The sequence below is a fragment of the Callithrix jacchus genome, chromosome 8, assembly GCF_049354715.1.
Source record: "Callithrix jacchus isolate 240 chromosome 8, calJac240_pri, whole genome shotgun sequence".
Lineage (NCBI taxonomy): Eukaryota > Metazoa > Chordata > Mammalia > Primates > Cebidae > Callithrix > Callithrix jacchus.
This window is the reverse complement of record NC_133509.1, coordinates 68,486,306-68,509,187: the sequence shown is the minus strand read 5'-3', so window position 1 is coordinate 68,509,187 and position 22,882 is coordinate 68,486,306. Positions and strand designations below refer to the sequence as shown.

Here is a 22,882-nt window from a genome sequence, read left to right as displayed (position 1 = left end):
TATGCAATAAAGAAGTTTATAACTGTCATGGAAGTTTGCAGAGATAAATGGTACAAGGCTGTTATGGGAGCTTCCATCTCTGACTAAAGGTTGCTACTCCCAACTCCAGTCTTCACATCTGCATACCAACCAGTGAGAAGAGGAGAAGGAGCAAGGGGAGCACATACCTTTCCTTTTAAGGAAACAACTAGGTGTGACTCACATCATTTCCATTCATACCCCATTGTCCAGAATTTAGTCTTGTGGCTGACCCAACTGTAAAGGATGTTGGGAAATGTAGTCTTCATGGGCCTTGTGCCCAGCTAAGCTTTAGAAAATGTATTATGAGGCCAGGGGCAGTGGCTCACGCCTATAATCCTAGCACTTTGGGAAGCCAAGGCAGGCGGATCACCTGAGGTCAGGAGTTCGAGATCAGACTGACCCATATCGAGAAACCCCTCTACTAAAAATACAAAATTAGCCAGCTGTGGTGGTGCAGGCATGTAATCCCAACAATTCAGGAGGCCGAGGCAGGAGAATCACTTGAACCCAGAAGACAGAGGTTGCGATGAGCTGTGATCGTGCCGTTGCCAACAAGAGAGAAACTCTGTGGAAGGAAGGAGGAAAAGAAGGAAGGAAGGGAGAAAGGGAAGGAGGGAGGGAGGGAGGAAGGAAGGAAGGAAAAGAAATGTATTATGAAAACGAGAAGGAAAGGGTGAGTACTGATGGAACTAGAAGACTGCCACATCATCTTACTGAAATGCAACCTTGTGTGTTGATATCGATAGGGGTGAAGACTTCACAGGCTGATACTTTAAAACATTTTTCAGTCTACAGTAGTTTCTCAGGGTTTATGGGTCCTGAGTTTCCAGGAGCTTCCTATGTTAGTAGAAAACATCCTTTTCTGGAAATCCCTATATATTCATGGGAAATAGTTTTTAGAGTTTAATTCAACATACACTTGAAAACATCATGTGTTATAGCATAGAATTTGGTTACAGACCTTGTAATATATAATATTTAATATAGCTTTGGTCCAAGTAATGCTTTCATAGACTATTTTATTAGAACTTAAAAACATATTAGATATTTTTACAACAACAGAATACAAAACTCTAGGCCATTAATACATGCTAATTATAAATAAATGGGAGTTAATATAATTTCTAGTCTTTCCAATTCATGTTACTCATAGTCATCACATTAATCTTTCTTAAAAATCACTGTCGTCATAGCATTGTCCTCCTGGGAAACTTTTGCACCTGTTATTTGAAGTTAAAATGTTTTTGCTTGGCATTGTGGGGCTCCTTGTGCCTCTGCTGGAGGTTTAACCAAGCATCACATGCAGCAGAAAACAGGGCTGACCAGGAACCCAGGAGACTTGGATTCTAGTTCTCATTCTGCCACTGTCTGGTTTGGGGGACATTGGACTCCCTGACACTCTGACTGGGTAGATCTGGCCCTGAAGCTAAGGTTCCAGATAAAAGAGCTAGGAAGGGAGCTTAAGGAGGGCTCCTTAGAATAGCTGTGGAAAGCAGCTTCTCCAATGACTCTCGATGGTCCCTGTCTCGTGGTGTTCGCCCTCTGGTCTTGTGTAATCCCCTCACTTTGAGTATGAGCTGCACATAGTGACTGGCTCCTAACAAATAAAATGCAGCAAAAGTGATGGGATGTCATCTGTGAGATTAGGTTACAAAAGACTGGGCTTTTTGGTTACATTCTTTCTTTCTGGCCCTTCTTGCTTTCTCTCTAATGAGGCGAGATGCCATGTTGTGAGCTGCTTCGCGGAGAGGCACCAGTGGCAAGGAAATGAGGGCAGCCAGCAGGCAATAGCCAGCTGCCATGTTAAGAGTAGCCCTATGGAGGGGCCTACATGACAAGGAACTGACATCTCTGGTCAACAGTCCGTGAGGACCTAAGGCCACCAACAGCCACAGGAGGGAGCTTGGAAGCAGATCCCCTCCCCCAGTGGAGCCTTGGGATGACTGCAGCCTGGCTGACACTTTGATTGTAGCCTACTGGGAGACCCTGAGGTGGGGGTCCCAGCTAAGCTGCCCAGCTTCCTGACCCGCAGAAACTATGAGACAATAACTGTTGGTGTTTTAAACCACTACATTTGGAGATAATTTGTTACACAACAATAGATAACTAGTACAGAAGTTCTAAAGATCAAACATCACCTGAAAAAGGAGGGACCTTACGGAAAATATTACTTAGAAGTTAAAGCTATTAAAGCTGAGAAGGTGACTTCTGAGCTGAATTTAATTTTGAAAATCACATGCACAATAAAAGAAAATTAAAAGTTTAAATAAATAAATAATACCCAGACATGGAATCAACCCAAATGCCCATCAATGATAGACCAGATAGATAAAATGTGGCACATATACACCAGGAAATAGTACACAGCCATAAAAAGAAATGAGATCATGTCCTTTGCAGGGACATGGATGGAGCTGGAAGCCATTATCCTTAGCAAAGTAACACAGGACCAGAAAACCAAATGCTACATGTTCTCACTTGTAAGTGGGAGTGGAAAGATGAGAACATATGGACACAGGCTGGGGCACAACACTCACTGGGGCCTGTCAGGGGTGCAGGGGGAGGGAGAGCATCAGGAAGAATAGCTAATGCATTAATTCACTATTAATAGCTAATCATTATTACCTTAATACCTAGGTGATGGGTTGATCTGTGCAGCAAACCACCAAGACACATATTTCCCTATGTAACAGACCTTCACATCCTGCACATGTACACTGGAACTTAAAAGTTGAAGAAAAAACAAATGCCCAGAAGACTAAGATTGAGTCTCAAACTTCGCCTGTAAAGGAACACATTTGGTTTTCCAGAGAATGATTGTATTGGCACAGTATAAAAGCCTGTCTCCTCAGGAATTGGAAGGTAAAAGATCTGAAGAAAACATTGGTATGTAGCCAGAAAATGATCAGTTTGAACCAATTTCCTAATAATTGTGATGAAAAAGAAGAGAAACTTCATTTTTGTGACTATTATACTGCACTATTCAGTGCAGTAGCTATTAGCCACATGCGGTGATTTAAATTTAAGGTTAAATTAATGGAAATTAAACAAAATTTAAAATTCAGTTCCTCAATCACACCTAATTTCTTTTGTATTTTTAGTAGACACAGGGTTTCACCATGTTGGTCAGGCTGGTCTTGAACTCCTGACCTCATGATCCTCCTGCCTCAGCCTCCCAAAGTGCTGGGATTACAGGTGTGAGCCACTGCACCCAGACTTCTTTTTGTTTTTGTTCTTTTAAGACAGAGCCTTGCTCTGTTGCCCAGGCTGGAGTTCAGTGGCACCATCTCAGTTCACTGCAACCTCTGCCTCCCAGGTTCTAGCAATTCTCATGCCTCAGCCTCCTGAGTAGCTAGGACTACAGGTGTGTGTCACTACGCACAGCTGATTTTCGTATTTTTCGTAGAGATGGGGCTTCACTATGTTGGCCAGGCTGGTCTTGAACTCCTGGCCTCAAGCAATCCACCTGCGTTTGCCTCCCAAAGTGCTGGGATTAAGCCACTGTGTAAGCCACAGGTATAAGCCACTGTGCCCAGCAGGATTTATTTCTTGATTGTGGAGAGGCAGGCCTGGTGGTCCAGTGCCTTCTCTACCTGACAATATTTTGCCACAGTTTCCACTGCCCTTTGGTTAGCCCATGTTATAGTGGCTTGAAATTTTCCAGAGCTCCCAGAGGGCAAGAAACAAGTGCCTGTGCTCTGGATTCTCTGAAGTGTATCTGTTCCTTCCTAATAATCCCTCCTTCCTACTGGCTCTTTGACCCTTAACTTTTCCCCTGAGCGGGAGTTCCCACATTCACAGTTGACCTGTTGCCCTCCACTTCTCCCCTTCCTGCTTCACCTTCATGTCTAGCCCTAAATGCCTCTCCATCCTAGCCTGCTTCTCTACACTGATTTTTAGCACTTTTTCTTTTCTTCCCCTCTTAAGGAATTCTGAAAAACTTGCACTTTTTTAAGGTTGACATCTAAAAATGTTTTATCATTAAGTTTAGTAAGACCTCATTTCTGCTGTATTTTATGTTGTATAAAATATGTCCTGTAAATGTAACCAAATCCAGTTGCAGCTGCTTGCTGCTTGAAAGCCAGACACAAGAGACGAGGGTTGGTGGGAAGAAAAGCAGGTTTGTTTGGAAAGTCAGAAAAATCAAGAAGGTGGTGAACTAGCATTCCAAGGTAGAAATTGATTTAAGTCAGTACAAATTGCAGGCTCCTTTTACATTTAGGGCAGGGGGAAGAGGGAGTGGTTGAAACCAAGAGGTAACTGATGGCCACAGACGTCTGGGCACCAATGAGGGTTCCAGGAGATCGGGAACTTCTTTGTTCTTGGTCAGGTCACAACCTCCTATAAATCTTTAACAAAACATAGTTATTGTTTACGTACTTCTCCTTTAATTCCAGAGTTAGTTTCAAAAACTACATGATTGCTGTTTCTGTGTATTAGCTCAGTGCTCTAAAAATTACCCTAGGCTGGGCACGGTGGCTCGGGCCTATAATCCCAGCGCTTTAGGAGGCCAAGGCGGAGAATTGTTCAAGCCTAGGAGTTTGAGACAAGCGGGCAAGACAGGGAGACCCCATCTCTACACATAGTTTTTAGAAACTTAGCTGAGTATGTTGGCATGTGCCTGTAGTCTCAGCTAATGGAGGCTGAGGTGAGAGCATTGCTTGAGCCTAGGAAGTCAAGGCTGCAGTGAGCTGTGATTGCACCACTACACTCCAACCTGGGTGACAGAGTGAGACCCTGTCTCAAAACAAAGCCAAACAAAACTAAACTAAATAAATAGATACAATAAAATTATCCTAGCCTATGTGCATGAATGGGTAAAGTCCCTTTAAGCAAAAATGGAGTTAGTTACGTTAGTTCTTTTGCTGTTTCACTGTTACATAAATATATTTTTTGTTAGAACACTAGATTTTGCTCATTCAATATATGGAAAATGTCTGCACAGAATCTAACTGGCAAAGTCAGTTTTTGTTGTCTAGCCAAATCAGCTGTACTTTCTGTCTGGACAAGTCTTGATTTAATTTTTCAATTTAAGCTAATGTTTCCATATGCGTCCTCATGGCAACCATATCACTTCTGAATTCTAATACATAGAACCAAAGATAAGCAGATGAGGCACAGGGCTGCATATGGCTCTGCAGCCGGGATGAAGTGAGGCCCCTCGGCCCTCGGGATTTTCCTGTGAGGTCACCTGGCCCTGTTAGAAAACAGCCTCCTTCGGAGGCGTGCATTCTCCAACTGTCCTGTCATTTGGTGTGCTGGAGGTTTTGTACCCTGAAAACATGCACTATTTTCGGATTCTGGATGGTGAGAGGCATATTTTTCTTTTGTAAGCTAGAAGAGCAAACAATTTGAAAAGACCAGTTGGGTGAGGAGGACCAGCCAATCACAGTCAATTCTAAAGGCAAATTAATTTTAGGAAAGAATACACATGGAAATTGACAATGTCAAAATGTCAAAAACTTTAAAAAAAAATGATCAGTGCCCAAGGAGTCCTGAGGAAGTCTTCGTGTACTTCCAGGGATACACACACCACAGGAATACCACAGCCTTCTAGTGAAGCTCTGTGCTCAGACCCCGGAACTTTGCTCTTAAAACATTGCAAAAGAAAATTTTTTTAATTTTAGCAAAACCCTTTTTTCTCTGAAAAAAGCTTGGAATGATCTTGCTGTGAACTTAAGAAATTAAGTTTGACATTGTAAGCTGAGTAATGACTTTGTTCTAGTTAGGTATTCAGCCTTCCCCTGAAGTAGTGAAACCCATTGATTCAACGAGTGAGGGGTCATAGGACACCACCACTTAAGGGGAATGAAAATTAGTTTGGTTTAATATTTCGAGAGTTTCATCCTTCTTTTATCTTTCATTTGGAAAAGGGATTAAACTGACTCTGTGCTGTAGGACCAAAAAAATGGAGATGTACAGAAGCCGATTTTGAGTTGATGGGAGGAAGAAGCAGAGCTGTGAAACAATGAGGGGGTCTGCCTTCTATGACCCACATGTCACCCGGGGCCTCTGGCCATTGACGCTTGAGTAAGATTGGCTCACCCTTATCCCTCAGTTTCCCCCCTTCCCTCCCTCCCCTTTTTTCCTCTCCCCTCTCCTCCTCTCCCCTCTTTTCCTCTCCCCTCTCCTCTTCTTCCCTCCCCTCCCCTCTCCTCTCCTATGGAATCTTGCTCTGTGGTCCAGGCTAGTGTGCAGTGGCATGATCTTGGCTCACTGCAACCTCCACCTCCCCAGTTGAAGTGATTCTCCTGCCTCAGCCTCCCGTGTAGCTGGGATTACAAGTGCCCAGCTAATTTTTGTATTTTTAGTAGAGATGGGATTTCACCATGTTGGTCAGGATGGTCTTGAACTCCTGATCTCAAGGATCCGCCCCCCTCCTCCCCCGGCCTCCCAAAGTGTTGGGATTACAGGCGTGAGCCTCCCCACCCAGCCTACCCCTCAGTTTTCACAAGATGAAAGTCCTTCAGAGCTGTCCCCAAGAGTTTGGCAAGTTATTTTCTTATGTTTAATGCTGATTCCAGGTACCTGATTTCAATTGTGCCATGTCCATTTTGCAGCACATCAATCCAGATGTAAAACATTTCCAATTCTGATTTTCACAAAAAGCATTAGAGTGGGAGAGAACAAAGGAAACAAAGAGCTGTTAACATTGAAGGAAAAAAACAAAACGAAACGAAGCACAGTCTTGGGGAGCACTAGGTGGAAGGACTTCCATCAGCCTCACTCAGAGATGGTGGCAGTGGAGCCTCTCTCCACCTTCCTAATTGCGCACTTCACTCATCTTCTTCTGCACACCTTGTTCCCACTTTAGGCTGGTACAAAAGTAATTGCAGTTTTTGTCATCACTTTCAATGGCAAAAAACACAATTGCTTTTGCACCAACATAAATAGTGGTTGGTGAAAAAATATTTTCAAAAGAACACATATTATTCTCCTAGTCCCATACATAGCACTTTAGCATGGGTGTAATCCATGCTCTTGGGGTCTTGCCATATCAAGAGTGCTACAAAGTATACCATATTCTTTTCCTAAATGCAATTCTGCTGCCATCAGAATTATATTGTTACACTTCAAAAGCCGTATGTTCCCTATTAATTAAGTCTGGGTGTTCCCTAGTAAATAAGTCTGCAAAAAACCCTCAGAATGGATTCTAGCACTGGCTGTAGCGGGGGATTGGAGGGGCCGGGGACCTGGATTAGGGAATCTTCTACTTTTCCTTCTACTTCAAAACTCTTTGACTGTACCCTTTATACGTAGAGATTTTTCAAAATGAAAATACTACTACTGTTGGTTCTAACTAGCAAAGTAGTATGTGTGCATTATTTAAAAATCAGATAATAAAAGTATCCAGAAGTAAAAATAGCTTCTATAGCTGGGCATGGTGGCTCACGCCTGTAATTCCAGCACTTTGGGAGGCTGAGGCGGGTGGAGCACCTGAGGTCAGGAGTTTGAGACCAGCCTGACCAACATGGAGAAACCTGTCTCTACTAAAAATACAAAATTAGCCGGGCGTGGTGGTGCATGCCTGTAATCCCAGCTACTAGGGAGGCTGAGGCAGGAGAATTGCTTGAACCCAGGAAGCAGCAGTTGCAGTGAGCCAAGATTGCACCATTGCACTCCAGCCTGGGCAACAAGAGTGAAACTCTGTCTCAAAAAAAATAAAAATAACGATGGCGCACACCTGTAATCCCAGCACTTTGTGAGGCTGAGGAGGGTGGATCATGAGGTCAGGAGTTTGACACCAGCCTGGCCAAGATGGTGAAACCTTGTCTCTACTAAAAATACAAAAATTATCTAGGTGTGTGTGGGGTGCCTGTAATCTCAGCTACTCGAGAGGCTCAGGAAGGAGAATCACTTGAACTCAGGAGGTGGAGGCTGCAGTGAGCCGAGATCTTGCCACTGCACTCCAGCCTGGTGACAAAGCAAGACTCCCTCTCAAAAAAAAAAAATAAAATAAAAATAAAAAACAAAAATAAAAATCATCTATATTATACAAGATAATAATAGAAATTCAAATAGTTCACCCAAAAAAAGTACCAGTATTTACACTTGGCATATATCATTTGAAATTTCAGATTTATGTAATATTTATTTTACTTATTTTACAAAAATAGGATTGAGACGTGCTGCTTTCCACATGTGCAGGTTTGTTTCAAGGGTGTATTTAGTGAAGTTGAGGTTTGGGCTTCTATTTGATTCCTGTCACCAACAGTGAACACAGTCCCCAATGGGAAGTTTGCCAGCTCTTGCCCCATTGGAGTCCCTAGTGTCTGTTGTTCCCATTTTTATGTCTGTGTGTACCAAAGATTATCTCCCACTTGTAAGTGAGAACATACATCATCATTTTTAATATAAGCTTCATAGAATCTTGTAAGTTACTTAAAATCATTCTATGCTTGGACATTTACATTGTTTCTACTTTTTAGGTAACACTGCAGTAAGTACACTAGCATGTATATCTTGTCATTAGATTATAGGGGTTGATTATTAATGTGGAAGTAGATGAGATCATGTAGTCAATTGCTTCAGTCTTTAACTGAAGTTACATGTAGTTAATTTTCAATTGTGCCAAGTAGGAGGGAAGGACATGGACAGAATCCTAAAGAATATGCTATAAAGATGGAGCAAAGGTGGAGGAGACATTTATCCCAAAATGAACCAGACTTGTTAGTCAAGAGAATTCCAAAAATGTTTGAAGAATTGCCAGAGCCATTTGCTTTTCATCTCTGGAATTTATCAAGTCTGCTTCTTGTTTCTTCCAGGAGATTTTCTGCATCTTTTGTCCACTCCCCTTCCCACGTGGTGTGGACTCGATCCGTTTTCCACCTTGACTGATGACTTCGTTTGAACTTCCTATTTTGAAATTCTGGGCAGGCACGGTGGCTCACGCCTGTAATCCCAGTACTTTGGGAGGCCAAGGCAGGCAGATTACAAGGTCAGGAGTTCAAGTGGCAGGTGCATGTAATCCCAGTTACTCAGGAGGCTGAGGCAGGAGAATCACTTGAACCTGGGAGGCAAAGGTTGCAGTGAGCCGAGATCACCCCTGGTGACAGCGAGATTCCATCTCCAAAAGAAAAAAAAGAAAAAAAAAAGAGAAATCCCTTCTAGATGGAGATAAACCAGGGTTTGGATGGGACCTTGAGTTGCATAATGGTGGGGACTCAGTTTAAGAAAAAGAATACAGGCCCGGTGCAGTAGTTTATGACTGTAATCTCAGCACTTCGGGAGGCCGAGGCGGGTGGATCATCTGAGGTCAGGAGTTCAAGACCAGCCTGGCCAACATAGTGAAAACCGCACCCCCCATCTCTACTAAAAGTACAAAAAAAAAAAAAAAAAATTTAGCTGGGCATGGTCGTGGGTGCCTGTAATCCCAGCTCTTCAGGAGAATTGCTTGAATGCAGGACGTGGAGGATGCAGTGAGCCAAGATCACACCATTGCACTCCAGCCTGAGCAACAACAGCAAAACTCCGTCTCAAAAAAAAAAAAAAGAAAAGAATACAAAATTAGGCACAAAGTATTCAGAATGAGAAAATAATTGATAATAATTATGAACTCTTTAAAATTAACAAATACCACAAACATCACAAAATCTAGAAAATCACATAATTTGTAAAAAACTGCTTTAAACATCTCTAAAATGCTTTTCCCCTAAATTTTTGACTTCATAGTTGTTAATCACTTCTTCATATGACAATATCGTTCATCATAGAATAAACAGAGGAATAATTTAGTCTTTCCTCCCGTATAGTTATTTAAATTTAAAAATGGATAATTAAGAAGTTTCTTTCAGCATCACAATAATTGGTAATGCCCTGAAATTTGTTTAAAATTGTTGTCAAATCTGGGAAAGCAATTGTTGTCAGACCCAGGAAAGTGATCAGGTTTCTTTCTTATATGAGTTGTAAAATTCGGAAGAGTTTTCCATAAACTAGCTTTTGGCTCCATACATTTCAAGTCTCTTTCTCTTTCACTTAATACACGTATTCAATGCCAAGCTCTGTAGGGTGTATTCATACTGCAATACAGCCTGTGGCTCTGGACTTTTGTGTCAGGACATCGAATGCAGGATATGGGCAGGGAGTGAGTGGTCCTGAACAGGCCAGTAACTAGAGTAGGAGAGAAACAGATGAGGATATGCCTCAGGTAGGTACATTTGTAGAGGAGATGGCAGGAAGATGAGGAAGTTCCTGCTAATGAATTCAAATTTTACTACGAGGTAAAGTTAGTTAAGAGAGGAAGAGAGGTTAGAGGTAGAGTTGCCAGATTTAGCAAAAATAAATACAGGACTTGGTCAATATTGCATAGGACGTACTTACACTAAAACTTGTTTATTGCTTATCTGAAATTCACATTTAACTGGGTGTCCCCTATTTTGTCCCCTATTTTACAATTATAGATGGGAACTTGAAGAGAAAATAGTAGCTCTGGCATAGTCATTGAGAGAATGAAAGAACTAATCAAAGATTAGTATCATGAAGGCCTGCTCAAGAGTAGAAATCAGAAAACCTCATAGGGGGTGGGAGTGTTTTTCCAATGGTGCTTAGATGATCGGGTGGCTTGACTTTTTTTTTCTTTTTTCAAAAAATATGGAATGCTTCACGAATTTGCGTGTCATCCTTGCGCAGGGGTCATGCTAATCTTCTCTGTATCGTTCCAATTTTAGTATATGTGCTGCCGAAGCGAGCACGGTGGCTTGACATTGACACAGACTGTGATTACAGAAACAAGGTTTAAAATGTATGATCAGGCTGGGCGTGGTGGCTTACACCTGTAATTTCCAGCATTTTGGAAGGCCAAGGCAGGAGGATTACTTGAGTCCAGGACTTTGAGATCAGCCTGGACAAGATAGTGAGACCCTGTCTCTACAAAAAATTTAAAAATTCTCCAAGCACACTAGTGTGTGCCTGTAATCCCAGCTACTTGGGTGGCTGAGGTGGGAGGATCGCTTGAGCCTGGGAGGTGGAGGTTGTAGTGAGCGGAGATCAAGCCACTGCATTCCAGCCTGGCCCTGTCTTAACAACAATTAATAAATAAGAAAACAAAATATATGATCAAAGATATGATTCAAGTAGGTTTCTCTTCTTTTTATTCTTATCATTTGACTTTCAAGAAAACCAAGGCAGAAATTTTAAAAAGAAAGATGTACTGATTATGGATTGAAATCCAAATCACAGAATATGTTAACATAAGAATATTCTACACTACTCGAATATGCCATAATATATTCACCCAAAGCAATAAATCCCATGCTGCACGAGCAAATTATAAACAAATGATAGAAGCTGAAGTTTTCCTCTCAAAAGAGGGTAAAGAACAGATCATTTAGAAAGAACAGATTTTATTGGAACGTCAATAGTTTTCATGACACAGATACTTAAAGTACTCATTTCAACATACCCATATGAAGAAAATTATGAAAAGGTTTTTTTTTTTGTTTTAAGAAAAGATAATTTGACAGATGGAGTCTTTTTATGGGATTAGTAGAAGTGATAAAATTGAATAAATCACCAAGATTTTCTCTCCGTCTCCGTAATTCTCCCTAAGATTTGGAGATGGCAGATTGAGTCAACTGGAAAATAAATTTGCAAGTTTCTAACTCTTCTAGAACAGGAATTAAAAACAATCTTTTCACTTCTTTCATGAGCAGTTTGTCTTGAGGAAACCTGCTCTTATGGGATTACACATTTCCTAACTATCAAGGTTCATCAAATGGACACACACCACAGAAGTTATACGAATGTAGGTTCTGTGAATGGTTTACTGTTTATTATTGCCATTAGTGTCAACAAAAATAATTGTCAACTAAAAAAAATTCAGAGCAACTCAAAATCTAGTTGTTCCAAATGATTGGATTACAGGCTAGATTAGACTGTAAATAAAATCAAGCCATGGCCTTTTGCTTCACAACATAAATGACTTTTATGCTCCTCGAGTTGTGTGATCTTATCACAGAGACAGCAGTTGTTCCTACTTCTAGGAGGAGGTGCAGAAAGACCCTGTTTGGGTGCTGGTGGGATGTTTTATGGGCAGAATGTATGTATATTACTTTAAGCACCAGCAGATCAGATTAACTCCTTCTGCAGAACCCTAGCATTGCTTAAAAATTCAGCAGCTTTTTCTTAGACCATAAAATGAATGGAAAAAAGGCAGTGGAAAGTAAAGTTTTCGTAGAACCATAGGAGACAGTGTCTGGGAGAAGCTGTCAAATCCTGTGTCCCTCAAAAGGAGAGGATCCCGAGACCCAGAGAGGGGAAGTGACTTGCTCCAAGCCTCACACACTCACCAAGAGCCAGAACTGGAGTCATGCTGGGTAACAGTGAAAGAAAAAAAGGCTGAAATTCAAAGCCTTAGAAAGTACAAACTTCTGGCCAGGCTCGGTGGCTCACACCTGTAATCCCAGCACTTTGTGAGGACAAGGCAGACAGATCACGAGGTCAAGAGATGGAGACCATCCTGGCCAATATGGTGAAACCCCATCTCTACTAAAAATACAAAAATTAGCTGGGTGTAGTGGCATGCACCTGTAGTTCCAGCTACTCAGGAGGCTGAGGCAGGAGAATCGCTTGAACCTGGGAGGCGGAGGGTTGCAGCGAGCCGAGATCATACCACTGCACTCCAAGTTGGCAACAGAGCAAGACTTGTCTCAAAAAAAAAGTAGAAACTTCTTCAAGGGCCTAGCATAAGTCAGGTCTCTCCTGGGGTTTGGTAGTCTAAATTCAGGATTTACATAGGGAATATTCACTATGTTCTGTATTTTTTTCTTTTTGTTTGACCTTGTTCTGTAATAACAATTTTGTGGTTCTTTATGTACCCATTGATAAGAAGAATATATGGTAAGCAAGGAGCAAAATGAATTAGCTGTCATGTGGGATGGATGTTTGGATTTTTTTGAAAAGCAGAAAATCAACTCCTGTTCGTTGATATTTTGGGCTGCTTATCCCTCCTCCCCATTTGCCAATGTTTTCCTTTGTTTGTGTATGCAAAAAGTTGTAAAACATAAACAGTGAGCAAATCACAAAACACAGGATTCTTTATGCTTGTATATCTAATTGTACTGCAATGTGTTTGAGGCAGGACAACTCCCAGCTCCCACAAAAGCCAGGGTGGATTTTAGAAAAGCATTTTAGGACTTGTTTTCCTATTGGGCATCTCCCAGTTTCTAAGGTGTTTCTATGCTAGAGATCTCACGGATGTTTTCTTTATTTTCATGTCTCCCTGCACCCTGTCTGCTGAATCCTGCTTTGCTGATTCCATCTATTATTGTGGCTTTAATCTGTAGGGAAGGCTTCCAAATCAGTTTCCTATCCTGATTCCTCAGGGCAGTCTTTTACCCGTACTGTTCCTCGCTCTCAGCTGTTAAGAGGAAACCATACTCTCTGCAATAAGCAATTTTGCAATAATAGCCTGTGAATGCATATTAGCATCACCTGATTACTGAGTGCCTAGTGGATCCATATCTCTGTACCCAGATACAACACAGGAGGGAAAAGATGTGGTTCCTCTCCTCAGAAACTCCTGGTCAAAGAAGGTTCCAGTGTCAGGTATGTGTAAGCTGTGAAAGCCATAGATAGAAACAGGTGTCACTGAAAAGAGAAACATATTTCCATGTAGACTGTATATAAACTTGGCCTTTAGTGGTATCCGTGGAGCTAAGAATAAACCATTGGCAATACTACCACGTGTGGGAGGATAATGGAAAGAAAGCATATTTAAGAAGAGAAAATGAGGGAAACCACAAGGAAAGACAAATGCAGGGACATATACATATACCACAGAGAATCTCAGAATCTTGGTAAGCTTAGACTGGAGATAAATGTCAACCAGTCAAACCCCCACCTAACGTTTGAGTTCCTCTACCATGTGCCACCCAGCTCTGTTGTACACTTCTGCCTGAGAAGTTTCAGGGACAGGAAATAAGCTGACAGATAACCCTGGAGCCCATTCCACACTGGACTACAGTAATTATTGGAATGTTCATCTAATAGTTATGTAGAACCTAAGATTGCCTTCACATCATTCTTTTCCCACTTATTTTGGTTTCTCTCTGGGGCCCAAAAGCTAGCCCATGTCTGTCCCTGGCTTTCAAAGCTCCCTACTTGGGCCTGGTGCAACCCACTCCTTCCTCGTGTGTCACTGTGTATTGTGCTCTCCAGGGCTTCTTTCGGTTCCTCTAATACACCGAGCACATTCTTGCCCTAGGACCTCCCGACTAGAGCACTTGTCTCTTGCTTGTGGCATGAAATGTAGGTTTTCACTCAAATGCTATCTCTTCAGAGGAGCCTTTGCTGACCACCAAAGCTAAAATAGCCACTCCTGGAATGCTAAATTTAATGACATTAAAAAAATATATTTATGGCAAAGGCCCTTTTATAAGCCAACTCAAAAGACCAAAGAAAGACTGAGGAAAATATCTGAAACTCACATAATAGGCAAAGGACGAAATTCCCTAAAATATAAAGGAGTAATACAAATCAGTAAGAAAAAACCCAATAACCCAATAGAAAAAAAAACTGGCAAAGAATATGAATGGATCATCAAAACAACAATAATGAGAAGCCTACATATGCTGCTCGGATATGGGAAAAAGTGCTCAAAGTCACTGATGGCGAAAAAAAGGAGACAGTTTTTTTTTTTAACTTGTCAAACTGACAAAGATAAAACAAGATTAATATTAACATTGTATCAGCCAGGGTATGGGAAACAGATTCCCTCATATTCTGCTGGTGGGACTATAAACTAGAACAATGTCTATAGAGTGATTTAGTAACATTTACTAAAATTAGAAATGCACAAACCCTTTAACCCAGTGATTTCTCTTCTAAAAATTTGCCTTTCAGATATGTTCCTGAGTATGGGAATTGATACATGTACAAAGGTACTCATGGCAGCCTTGGATATACAGTAATAGCAAGAGATTGGAAACTATACATATCTCTCAATGTGGGTAAGCAAGTAGATTACAGTGCATTTACACAATGAAACATCACGCCATTACTAAAATGGGTGGTGCCAATCTACATGTGACCCTGGGGTGCTTGGAATGAGTTTTATGTTGATTATAGGCATTTATATTCTCTATTTTGTATTTATCTTCTTTTTAAATTTAAATTTTTAAGGTTTTTATTTTTAACTTTCATGGGTAAATAGTACACAATGGAGTACTATTCAGCCATAAAGAAGAATGAGATCCTGTCATTTGCAACAACATGGATGGAACTGGAAGTCATTAAGTATGTAGGTATATATATTTACAAGGTACATAAGATATTTTGATATAGTCATACAATGCATAATAATAACATCAGGGTAAATGGGATATCCAACACCCCAAGCATTTATACTTTCTTTGTGTTACAAACAATTATGGTCTTTTAGTTATTTTAAAATACACAGTAAGTTATTGTTGACTGCAGTCACCCTGTTGGGCTATTAAATACTAGCTCTTATTCTTTCTATTTAACTATATTTTTGTGCCCACTAACCATTCTGACTCTCCCTACCCCACTCTACTCTCTATCTCCATGAGTTCAATTGTTTTAATTTTTTTTTTTTTTAGCTCCTATGAATAAGTGAGACCATGCAAAATTTGTCTTTCTGGGCCTGGCTTATTTCACTTAACATAAGGACTTCCAGTTCCATACATGTTGTTGCAAATGACAGGCTCTCGTTCTTTATGGTTGAATATACTCCATTGTACATATATACCACATTTGCTTTATCTAGTCATCTGCTGGCCGATCCTTAGATTGCTTCCAAATCTGGCTATTGTGAATAGTGCTTCAATAAAATTGGGGGTGTAGATATCCCTTCTATACTGATTTCCTTTCTTTTGAGTATATACCTAGCAATGGCATTGCTGAATCATATGGTAGTTCTATTTTTAGTTTTCTGAGGAAAACGAAACTGTTTAACTAAAAAAACTAAACTGCTCCAGACTGTTCTCCATAGTGGTTACATTTGCACCAACAGTGTCCAAGCTTTTCTTTTTCTCCACATCTTCACCAGCATTCATCATTGTGTACTTTTGGCATGAAAGTCCTTCTAACTGGGTGAGATGATATCTCACTGCAGTTTTGATTTGCATTTCCCTGATGATCAGTGATGTTGAGCACCTTTTCATACACCTGTTTGGCATTTGTATATCTTCTTTTGAGAAATGTCTATTCCAATGTTTTTCCCATTTTTAAATCTGATTATTTGATTTTTCCCTATAGAGTTGAGTTTCTTACATATTCTGGTTATTAATCCCTTGTCAGATGGATAGTTTGCAAATATTTTCTCCCATTCTGTGGGTTGTCTCTTCACTTTGTTGATTGTTATCTTTGCTGTGCAGAAGTTTTTAAACTTGATATAATCCCATCTGTCCAGTTTTGCTTTGTTTGTCTGTGCTGTGGGGTATTACTCAAGAAATCTTGACTCAGTCCAATGTCTCAGAGAGTTTGCCCAATGTTTCTTTGAATAGTTTCATAGCTTAAGGTCTTAGATTTAATTATTTAATCCATTTTGATTTGATTTTGCATATGGTGACAGGTAGGGGGCTAGCTTCATTTTTCAGCATACAGATACCCAGTTTTCTCAGCACCACTGATTGAAGAGACTGTCCTTTCCCTAATGTACGTTCTTGGAACCTTGTTGAAATGAATTCACTGTAGATGTGTAAATTTGTTTCTATGTTCTCTATTCTGTTCCATTGGTGTATGTGTCTGTTTTGATGCTAGTACCATGCTATTTTGGTTACTATAGTTCTGTAGTATAATTTGAAGTCAGACCATGTGATTCTTCCAGTTTTGTTCTTTTTGTTCAAGATAGCTTTGGCCATTCTGGATCTTTTGTGGTTCCATATCAAGTTCAGGATTATTTTTTTCTCTTTCTGTGAAGAATGTCATTTGTATTTGGATAAGGATTGTAATGTCTAGATTGCTTTGGGTAGTATGAACATTTTAATAACATTGATTCTTCTGATCCATTAACCTGAAATATCTTCATTTCTGTGTGTCCTCTTTAATTTCTCACATCAATGTTTTATAATTTTTTTAATAGAGATTGTATTTATTTTCTTAAAGAAGGTCCCAAAAATTCTATCAGTTTCAGGACCCACAAAGCTTGGATACACTCCTAACCTTAACCCACCTGGGAGACAGATACTCTCCTGTGAGTAACAGAGGTTCCATTGCACAGTGGTAGGAGGCGGATATGGTAGTTCTATTTTTAGTTTTCTGAGGAAAACAAAACTGTTTAACTAAAACTAAAAAAGAGAACATGGGCAGTGGGGTGTTCTCTTTTTCATCAATAGAGAACAGAGATGAAAGAAAACTGACAGATTGAAAAACATACCGTAGGTGATTACGATATGCTCCACCACTTTGAAATCCACTACTTCTCTGTTCCATGCATGAGTCCCCAGTCACGTGTAGCCCTTCACCCCTTCTCCTTAAGGCTCTAAAACCACTCTCACTTTCAAATGAAGACTAAACGTTGCAGGTAAAGTTCAAGCGTCCGTCATCCATTTAATCACAACTCCTTGCCTTTATCATCCTAGTTCTTCCAGCCCTTGAAGAACCTCTAAGGATCTCAGACTAGTGGATCCTAACTCCAGAATCGTTTCCTCTCCCTGGCTTTTCTGATCTTTACTTCGAAATGCAGCAACTCTTCTTCATCTCATGTTTATCAAGACAGCAATATACTGAAGACATTTCGAGATCATTCTCTCAGCTCCTCAGTCTTCTTGGAGGCAAACGGCCTCTAAACAGTTCTTATTGTTTGAAAATTGCCTGAGTATTCACTTTTTATGTGTTTCCTTTTTGCCAGTTGTCAGACAAAACTGGTGCTGCTGCTGGAAAGGTTTGGAGAAATTTTGAGGCCAAATGGGGAGGACGCCAGGTTAGCAGGAAGCATTACAATCTTATAAATCAAGAAGCGAAGTTACGTATGTTTCTTTTTAACAAGCAAAGGAGGCATTGAACATTTAAAAAATGGAGAGGCTTAAGAGTGGTACCACTGTGTTTAGTAAGACATGATTCTATTTGCTTTTCTAATTTTCTTTCCTTCCTTCTTTCCTTCCTTCTGATGAAGGAAAAACTTCAGTCGAATTCAGCCCAGTGCAGTGGCTCACACCTGTGATTCCAGCACTTTGGGAGGCTGAGGCAAGTGGATCACCTGAGGTCAGGAGTTTGAGACCAGCCTGGCCAACATGGTGAAACCCCATCTCTACTAAAAATACACAAATTACCCGGATGTGGTGACATATGCCTGTAATCCCAGCTACTCAGGAGGCTGAGGCAGGAGAATCGCTTGAACCTGGGAGGTAGAGGTTGCGGTGAGCCGAGCTCATGCCACTGCACTCCAGCCTGGACAACAAAGCAAGACTCCATAACAAAAAACAAAAAAAACAAAAAAAAACTTCAACAAAATTAAATTTAAAGGAATTTAACTGAGCAATGAACAATTTGCAAATCAGGAAGCCTTCTGAGCCAAAATAGGCTCATAGACACAGTCACATGGTAGAAGATTTGTGAACAAGAAAAAGGAAGGTGACATAAAGAAAATGGAAGTGAGGTGCAGAACAGCTGAATTGGTTACAGCTCAGTGTTTGCCTTCTTTGAACACAGTTGAAACAGTTTGCTACATTTGATTAGCCAAAACTTGGTGATTGGCACAAGTGTAGGCTACAGTCTGTTTACATCTCTTCTTGTTATAGTTAATGATATACAGAAAAACCTTTAGGCCAAACTTAAATAGTAAGGAGACAGCTTTAGGCTAAACTTGTTTTAGCTTTTTCTTCCTTCTTCTTCCTCCCTTCTCTCTCTCCCTCCCTTTTTTTTCCCTCCCTCCCTCCCTCCCTCACTCTCTCCTTCCCTCCCTCCTTCCCTCCTTCCCTCCTTCCTTTCTTCTCTTTTTTTAAATATGGAAAAGGCTGTGATTTATTGCAAAGTATAATATATAGCAAATTCTAAGGAAGGGCAAACATGTTTTAACAAACAATTTTTTAATTTAATGGCTTAAGCCAAAATCTCAGTTACTTTCTGGAAAATTCAGAATTATTGGGGTAGAAGAATGCTTTTCCTATTTTCTCTTCTTTTTTTCCTTTTTGTGATGTTTCCCTTTTTTTGATTTACTCTTTTTTCATTTCTTCTAATATTTTTGTTTCTTTTGTTTTGAAGTGTGCTCTGTGGAACTGGATGAGTAAGACCTTTTTCTTTTTTTTAACTTGATTTTTTTCTTTTCATCTTCTTCATTTATCCTTTTTTCTGTAATGCCTGCAATTTATTCAGTTCTTCATTCTCTTCATCACTATCTTCACTGCTTGTACTGCTGACATCCAAAACTATGTCCTTGAATATAGTTATATTAAACATAAACAAAAGAAATATGGCAGAAAGCCACTCCTGATCAATTAAGAAACTTTGTCAGACACTTCAACCTCTGTCACCCTCTGCAGTCCCCTCCACTTTTCTTCCTAATCGTCTTCCCTCTGTATCTGTGGGGGATTTGTTCCAGGACCCCTCAGATACCAATCAAGTCCCTGTCATATGGTTTGGCTGTGTCCCTGCCCAGATTTCATCTTGAATTATAATCCCCATAATCTTTATATATTGTGGGAGGGACCCAGTAAGAGGAAGAATCATGGGAGCGGTTTCTCCCATGCTGTTCTTGTGATCGTGAGTTCTCATGAGATCTGATGGTTTTATAAAGGTCTGGCATTTCCCCTGCTGGCATTCATTTTGTCTCCTACTGCCCTGTGAAGGGGTGCCTTCTGCCATGTTTGTAAGTTTCCTGATCCCTCCTCAGCCATGTGGAACTGTGAGTCAATTAAAATCTTTTCTTTTTCTTTTTTTGAGATGGAGTCTCACTCTGTTGCCCAGGCTGGAATGCAGTGGCATGATCTCAGCTAACTACAACCTCCACCCCCTCAGGTTCAAGTGATTCTCCTGTCTCAGCCTCCCAAGTAGCTGGGATTACAGGCATATGCCAGCATGCCCAGCTAATTTTTGTATTTTTAGTAGAGACGAAGTTTCGCTATGTTGGCCAGGCTGGTCTTGAACTCCTGACCTCAGGTGACCTGCTGTCCTCCGCTTCCCAAAGTGCTGGGATTATAGGTATGAGCTATCAACCCCACAGCATGAGAATGGACTAATACACCCTGATATAAAATGATGTAGGATTTGCATATAATTGTGAAAGGAAAGTAAATCTCAGGACTCCAAAATCAGCCAAATGAAAAGTGAAGTCAGGCAAACCTGCCTCTCATTTTATTCCTAAGATAGCTACAAAGATAAAAACGCTACACAGCTCCCTCACAATTTCTTCATAAGGAAATTCCCTGTGGGAATTTCTTTTCCCTAAAATGGGTCTGTTGAATTTTACCCTGGCAATGTAAATTGATAACTTATCTTCACAGGTACAGACAAAGCACAGAACTAAAAAGTCATTTCTCTGCTCACCTGGTATCTGCATATCTGGTTGCTTCCTCCTCCCGATTGTTTATGTAAAAATGCAGATTCACTGAGCCATACTAAGGCATAAGTGACTACTCCGCCACTGCCTCTCACATGTAAATTGTGTATTCAGTGAAAGGCTGAACAAAGACTGAAAAGAGTGCAGCCTTTTGTCCCTTATCTACCTATGACCTGGAAGTCCTCACTTTGAGATGTCCCATCTTTTTGGATTGGACCAATGTACAGCTTGCACATACTGACTGATGGCTCATGTCTTCCTAAAGTGTATACAAGCAAGCTGTGCCCCAACCACCTTGGGCACGTGTCCTCAGGATCTTCTGTGGCTGTCAAGGGCATGTCTTAAGCCTTGGCAAAATAAATTTTCTAAATCGATTGAGACCTGTCTCAGATACTTTTGGGTCACATAACCTATGTACACCCTCCTGTACACTTTAAGTCACCTCTAGATTACTTGCAACACCTGATACAAAGTTAATGCTATGTGTATAGTTGTATTGTTTTGGGAATGACGACAAGAAAAAAGCTGGCGTATGTTCAGGACATATTATAACCATTGCAGGTGTAACTACATTTGTGATCTGGGATTGGTCTCATCTGAGGATGTGGAACCCGCAGGTATGGACAGCCAACTGTACTGGCAGAAAAAAGTCGAGTCAGAATGAGGTACCAGCTACCAGAAAGGTGGCCAACTCAAGTTAGAGACAATAGGCTGCGTTGCTGGGATCACCCTAACGGGGCACAGGCCTGACTCATATGAGGACTCAGCGCTCCAGCAGGGAAGCCCACACGGGTAGGTGCATCTGACAAGCCCAGAAGGCTGTATGCCTTGCATGAGGACCTTGGAGCAGGGGTGCAGTCTGGGTTGGAGTGGGGTTGGGGTGGCAAGGAGTAGTCTCAGCACCAGCCCCCTACTCTTAGCTTCCCAGAGTTTTCACCAGCTTGTCATCAGGAGAAGCTGAAGAACGTGCACCAGCAGCCACAGTGTGTTCCTTGTGACTCTGAGGGCTTACAGAGGCTCTAGGGGGCTTTTTAAGACATCTGGTACCAGAATGGGATACCAAAGTTTCAGAGGCTTTTCCTAAGGCCTAACAGTTGACAGAAACACTGTGGAAGGCCTCTAAAGTAAGAGGGATAATCAATGGGAAGACTCAAAAGGTATCTGTGGCATAACAAGAAATAAATTCTTAGGCCAGGCGTGGCAGCTCACGCCTATAATTCCAGCACTTTGGGAGGCTGAGGCAGCAGGTCACCTGAGGTCAGGAGTTCCAGATCAACCTGGCCAACATGGAGAAAGCCCGTCTCTACTCAAAATACAGAATCAGCTGGGGGTGGTGGTGCATGCCTGTAATCCCAGCTACTTGGGAGGCTGAGGCAGGAGAATTGCTTGAACCCAGGAGGTGGAGGTTGCAGTGAGCCGAGATCATCACACTATTGCACTCCAGCCTGGGCAACAAGAGCAAAACTCTGTCTCCAAAAAAAAAAAAAAAAAAAAGGAATAACTTCTTATAGAACACCAAATAAAAGTTGCTTAGTTATACCAAGTAAAAAGAAAAAATTTATGTATTTGATCCTTGTCCTCAGCATCTGTCAAAGAGCTCCTAAAACTCTTGGAATTTCCTGAATGATAACAACATCTTTTGTTATTTATAAGGAGCCCCTTTTGATCATACCAGACTTTATGCTAATGAGGTGAGTCAGGTGGGATCAATCACCAGAAAGACCAAGCATGAAAAGGATTAGAGAGTGGGATATTTCAGCCCCACCCTCCAGTTTCCAGGAAACAGGGAGGGGCGATGGAGATTAAGCTCTGTAAAAATGTTTGAACAATCCTCAATGAGCTTCCAGGTCACTGAACACACAGAGGTGCTGGGAGGGTGGTGTTCCTGGAGAGCGCTTGGGAGCTCGGTACCACCTCCCACATACCTTGCCCCATCTACCTCTTCATCTGCCTGTTCACAAAATGTGTTCCTTGAGTTCTGTGAGACTTCCTAGCAAATTAGTCAAACTGGAGGAGAGGGTGGTGGGAACCCCGATTTATAGCCAGTTGATCAGAAGTATAGGTGACAACCAACTGCTTGCAAAGTGGAGGCAGTCCTGTGGGACTAAGCCCTCTACTGAGAAGAGCTGGACACTATGTGAAGGACACTTAAACCCCTTTCAGGAGAAAAATGAGTCCGTGTTGTAACTACAGGAGGGCTGATCCCTTCAGGAGATTTGATGCTGACAGCTCCCACCGAAATCCAAGCCCAGCAGCTACCACCAAAGCTTCAACCCGTTCTCTCTGCCCCTGTGGTGCCTACCCCACATCCATTCCCTACACCACCGCCAATGCCACCTTTTCAACAATAAAAATGAAGTCATGCATCTTCCACAGCTGAAAATTCTCCAACAGCTCCTAATC

General features: G+C 41.2%; 1 long non-coding RNA gene and 1 other non-coding gene across 2 annotated transcripts; one reads left to right on the top strand and one right to left on the bottom strand.

Moving 5' to 3' along the window:
* Positions 1-991: 991 nt before the first annotated feature.
* Positions 992-21,275, top strand: LOC128928798 (uncharacterized). The gene is made up of 3 exons (XR_008474381.2): positions 992-2,883; positions 14,863-14,969; positions 21,041-21,275. It is a non-coding gene; the product is annotated as an uncharacterized LOC128928798 (long non-coding RNA).
* On the bottom strand, positions 10,606-10,712 carry LOC118145221 (U6 spliceosomal RNA). The gene has a single exon (XR_004730349.1). It is a non-coding gene; the product is annotated as a U6 spliceosomal RNA (small nuclear RNA).
* Positions 21,276-22,882: the final 1,607 nt, after the last annotated feature.